The sequence below is a fragment of the Oncorhynchus gorbuscha genome, linkage group LG11 (genome assembly GCF_021184085.1).
Source record: "Oncorhynchus gorbuscha isolate QuinsamMale2020 ecotype Even-year linkage group LG11, OgorEven_v1.0, whole genome shotgun sequence".
Classification (NCBI taxonomy): Eukaryota; Metazoa; Chordata; class Actinopteri; order Salmoniformes; family Salmonidae; genus Oncorhynchus; species Oncorhynchus gorbuscha.
In genome coordinates this window covers 69127930-69133878 of record NC_060183.1, presented here as the reverse complement: position 1 = coordinate 69133878, position 5949 = coordinate 69127930, and positions in this window count along the sequence as shown.

The following is a 5949-nucleotide window of genomic DNA, read 5'->3' as shown; positions in this document are numbered from 1 at the left end:
CCAGAGAATCAAAACACCAGAGAGGCCAAAACACTAGAGAGGCCAAAACACCAGAGAGACCATTACACCAGGGAGGCCATTACACCAGAGAGGCCAATACACCAGAAAGGCCAAAACACTAGAGGCCAAAACACCAGAGAGTTCAAAACACCAGAGAGGCCATTACACCAGAGAGGCCAAAACATCAGAGAGGCCATTACACCAGAGAGGCCAAAACACCAGAAAGGCCATTACACCAGAGAGGCCATTACACCACAGAGGCCAATACACCAGAGAGGCCAAAACACACGAGAGATTTCATAACACCAGAGAAGCCTTTACACCAGAGAGGCCAAAACACCAGGGAGGCCATTACACCAGAAAGGCCAATACACCAGAGAGGCCAAAACACCAGAGAGGCCATTACATCAGAGAGGCCAAAACACCAGAGAGGCCATTACACCAGAGAGGCCAATACACCAGAGAGACCAAAACACGAGAGAGGCAAAAACACCAGAGAGGCCATTACACCAGACAGGCCAAAACACCAGAAAGGACAAAACACTAGAGAGGCCAAAACACCAGAGAGTTCAAAACACCAGAGAGGCTATTACACCAGAGAGGCCAATACACCAGAGAGGCCAAAACACCAGAGAGGCCAAAACACCAGAGAGGCCAAAACACCAGAGAGGCCATTACACCAGAGAGGCCATTACACCATAGAGGTCAAAACACCAGAGAGGCCAAAACAGCAGAGAGGCCATTACACCAGAGAGGCCATTACACCAGGGAGGCCAAAACACCAGAGAGGCCATTACACCAGGGAGGCCATTACACCAGAGAGGCCATTACACCAGAGAGGCCATTACACCAGAGAGGCCATTACACCAGAGAGGCCATTACACCAGAGAGGCCAAAACACCAGAGAGGCCATTACGCCAGGGAGGCCATTACACCAGAGAGGCCATTACACCAGAGAGGCCAAAACACCATAAAGGCCAAAACACTAGAGAGGCCAAAACACCAGAGAGTTCAAAACACCAGAGAGGCCATTACACCAGAGAGGCCAAAACACCAGAGAGGCCAAAACACCAGAGAGGCCAAAACACCAGAGAGGTCAAAACACCAGAGAGGCCAAAACACTAGAGAAGCCAAAACACCAGAGAGACCATTACACCAGGGAGGCCATTACACCAGAGAGGCCAATACACCAGAAAGGCCAAAACACTAGAGGCCAAAACACCAGAGAGTTCAAAACACCAGAGAGGCCATTACACCAGAGAGGCCAAAACATCAGAGAGGCCATTACACCAGAGAGGCCAAAACACCAGAAAGGCCATTACACCAGAGAGGCCATTACACCACAGAGGCCAATACACCAGAGAGGCCAAAACACACGAGAGATTTCAAAACACCAGAGAAGCCTTTACACCAGAGAGGCCAAAACACCATGGAGGCCATTACACCAGAAAGGCCAATACAACAGAGAGGCCAAAACACCAGAGAGGCCATTACATCAGAGAGGCTAAACACCAGAGAGGCCATTACACCAGAGAGGCCAATACACCAGAGAGACCAAAACACGAGAGAGGCAAAAACACCAGAGAGGCCATTACACCAGAGAGGCCAAAACACCAGAAAGGACAAAAACACTAGAGAGGCCAAAACACCAGAGAGTTCAAAAACACCAGAGAGGCTGGAGCCACACCAGAGAGGCTAATACACCAGAGAGGCCAAAACACCAGAGAGGCCAAACACCAGAGAGGCCAAAAACACCAGAGAGGCCATTACACCAGAGAGGCCATTACACCATAGAGGTCAAAAACACCAGAGAGGCCAAAAACAGCAGAGAGGCCATTACACCAGAGAGGCCATTACACCAGAGAGGCCATTACACCAGAGAGGAAACATTACACTCAGGAGTGCCAAAACACCAGAGAGAAGACATTATACCAGGGAGGCCATTACACCAGAGAGGCCATTACACCAGAGAGCTAATACACCCAGAGAGGCCAAAAACACCAGAGAGGCCATTACACCAGGAAGGCCATTACACCAGAGACGCCATTACTCCAGAGAAGCCATTACACCAGAGAGGCCATTACACCAGAGAGGCCAATACACCAGGGAGGCCAAAACACCAGAGAGGCCATTACACCAGAGAGGCCAAAACAACAGAGAGACCAAAACACGAGAGAGGCCAAAACACCAGAGAGGCCAATACATCAGAGAGGCCAAATCACCAGAGAGGCCAAAACACCAGAGAGGCCAAAACACCAGAGAGGCTATTACACCAGAGAGGCCAAAACACCAGAGAGGCCAAAACACCAGAGAGGCCAAAACACCAGAGAGGCCATTACACCAGAGAGGCCATTACACCATAGAGGTCAAAACACCAGAGAGGCCAAAACACCAGAGAGGCCATTACACCAGAGAGGCCATTACACCAGAGAGGCCATTACACCAGAGAGGCCATTACACCAGGGAGGCCAAAACACCAGAGAGGCCATTACACCAGGGAGGCCATTACACCAGAGAGGCCATTACACCAGAGAGGCCATTACACCAGAGAGGCCAAAACACCAGAGAGGCCATTACGCCAGGAGGCCATTACACCAGAGAGGCCATTACACCAGAGAGGCCAAAACACCATAAAGGCCAAAACACTAGAGAGGCCAAAACACCAGAGAGTTCAAAACACCAGAGAGGCCATTACACCAGAGAGGCCAAAACACCAGAGAGGCCAAAACACCAGAGAGGCCAAAACACCAGAGAGGTCAAAACACCAGAGAGGCCAAAACACTAGAGAAGCCAAAACACCAGAGAGACCATTACACCAGGGAGGCCATTACACCAGAGAGGCCAATACACCAGAAAGGCCAAAACACTAGAGGCCAAAACACCAGAGAGTTCAAAACACCAGAGAGGCCATTACACCAGAGAGGCCAAAACATCAGAGAGGCCATTACACCAGAGAGGCCAAAACACCAGAAAGGCCATTACACCAGAGAGGCCATTACACCACAGAGGCCAATACACCAGAGAGGCCAAAACACGAGAGATTTCAAAACACCAGAGAAGCCTTTACACCAGAGAGGCCAAAACACCAGGGAGGCCATTACACCAGAAAGGCCAATACACCAGAGAGGCCAAAACACCAGAGAGGCCATTACATCAGAGAGGCCAAAACACCAGAGAGGCCATTACACCAGAGAGGCCAATACACCAGAGAGACCAAAACACGAGAGAGGCAAAAACACCAGAGAGGCCATTACACCAGAGAGGCCAAAACACCAGAAAGGACAAAACACTAGAGAGGCCAAAACACCAGAGAGTTCAAAACACCAGAGAGGCTATTACACCAGAGAGGCCAATACACCAGAGAGGCCAAAACACCAGAGAGGCCAAAACACCAGAGAGGCCAAAACACCAGAGAGGCCATTACACCAGAGAGGCCATTACACCATAGAGGTCAAAACACCAGAGAGGCCAAAACAGCAGAGAGGCCATTACACCAGAGAGCCATTACACCAGAGAGGCCATTACACCAGAGAGGCCATTACACCAGGGAGGCCAAAACACCAGAGAGGCCATTACACCAGGGAGGCCATTACACCAGAGAGGCCATTACACCAGAGAGGCCATTACACCAGAGAGGCCAAAACACCAGAGAGGCCATTACACCAGGAAGGCCATTACACCAGAGACGCCATTACTCCAGAGAAGCCATTACACCAGAGAGGCCATTACACCAGAGAGGCCAATACACCAGGGAGGCCAAAACACCAGAGAGGCCATTACACCAGAGAGGCCAAAACAACAAAAAGGCCAAAACACTAGAGTGGCCAAAACACCAGAGAGTTCAAAACACCAGAGAGACCATTACACCAGAGAGGCCAAAACACCAGAGAGGCCAAAACACCAAAGAGGCCATTACACCAGAGAGGGTATTACACCAGAGAGGCTAATACAGCAGAGAGGCGAAAACACCAGTGAGGCCAAATCACCATAGAGGCCAAAACACCAGAGAGGCCAGGCAACACCAGTGAGGCCATTACACCAGAGAGGCCAATAAACCAGAGAGACCAAAACATGAGAGAGGCCGAAACACCAGAGAGGCCAAAACACCAGAGATGCAAGCACATACCACAGAGAGTGCAAAAACACCAGAGAGGCCAAAACACCAGAGAGGCCAAACACTAGAGAGGACAAAACAACAGAGAGGCCAAAACACCAGAGAGGCCATTACACCAGAGAGGCCAAAACACCAGAGAGGTGAAAACACCAGAGAGACCAAAACACCAGAGAGGCCAAAACACCAGAGAGGCCATTACACCAGAGAAGCCATTAACCCAGAGAGGCCAAAACACCAGAGAGGCCAAAACACCAGAGAGGCCTAAACACCAGAGAGGCCACACCAGAGAGGCCAATACACCAGAGAGGCCATTACACCAGAGAAGCCATTACACCAGAGAGGCCAAAACACCAGAGAGGCCAAAACACCAGAGAGGCCATTACACCAGAGAAGCCATTACACCAGAGAGGCCAAAACACCTGAGAGACCAAAACACCAGAGAGGCCATTACCCCAGAGAGGCCAATACACCAGAGAGACCAAACACGAGAGAGGCCAAAACACCCAGAGAGGCCATTACACCAGAGAGGCCACAATACACCAGAGAGGCCAAATCACCAGAGAGGCCAAAACACCAGAGAGGCCAAAACACCAGAGAGGCTATTACACCAGAGAGGCCAATACACCAGAGAGGCCAAAACACCAGAGGCCAAAACACCAGAGAGGAAAACACCAGAGGGAGGCCATTGACCAGAGAGGCCATTACACCATAGAGGTCAAAACACCAGAGAGGCCAAAATACAGAGAGGCCATTACACCAGAGAGGCCATTACACCAGAGAGGCCACACACCAGAGAGGCCATTACACCAGGGAGGCCAAAACACCAGAGAGGCCATTACACCAGGGAGGCCATTACACCAGAGAGGCCATTACACCAGAGAGGCCATTACACCAGAGAGGCCAATACACCAGGGAGACCAAAACACCAGAGAGGCCATTACACCAGAGAGGCCAAAAACAACAGAAAGGCCAAAACACTAGAGAGGCCATTACACCAGAGAGGCCATTACACCAGAGAAGCCATTACACCAGAGAGGCCAAAACACCTGAGAGACCAAAACACCAGAGAGGCCATTACACCAGAGAGGCCAATACACCAGAGAGACCAAAACACGAGAGAGGCCAAAACACCAGAGAGGCCATTACACCAGAGAGGCCAATACACCAGAGAGGCCAAATCACCAGTGAGGCCAAAACACCAGAGAGGCCAAAACACCAGAGAGGCCAATACACCAGAGAGGCCATTACACCAGAGAGGCCAATACACCAGAGAGGCTATTACACCAGAGAGGCCAATACACCAGAGAGGCCATTACACCAGTGAGGCCATTACACCAGAGAGGCCAATAAACCAGAGAGACCAAAACATGAGAGAGGCCAAAACACCAGAGAGGCCATTACATCAGAGAGGCCAAAACACCAGAGAGGCCATTACACCAGAGAGGCCAAAACACCAGAGAGGCCAAAACACCAGAGAAGCCATTAACCCAGAGAGGCCAAAACACCAGAGAGGCCAATACACCAGAGAGGCCATTACACCAGAGAGGCCAAAACACCAGAGAGGCCAAAACACCAGAGAGGCCAAAACACCAGAGAGGCCATTACACCAGAGAGACCAAAACACCAGAGAGGCCAATACACCAGAGAGACCAAAACACGAGAGAGGCCAAAACACCAGAGAGGCCATTACACCAGAGAGGCCAATACACCAGAGAGGCCAAATCACCTGAGAGACCAAAACACCAGAGAGGCCATTACACCAGAGAGGCCAATACACCAGAGAGACCAAAACACGAGAGAGGCCAAAACACCAGAGAGGCCAAAAACCCGAGAGA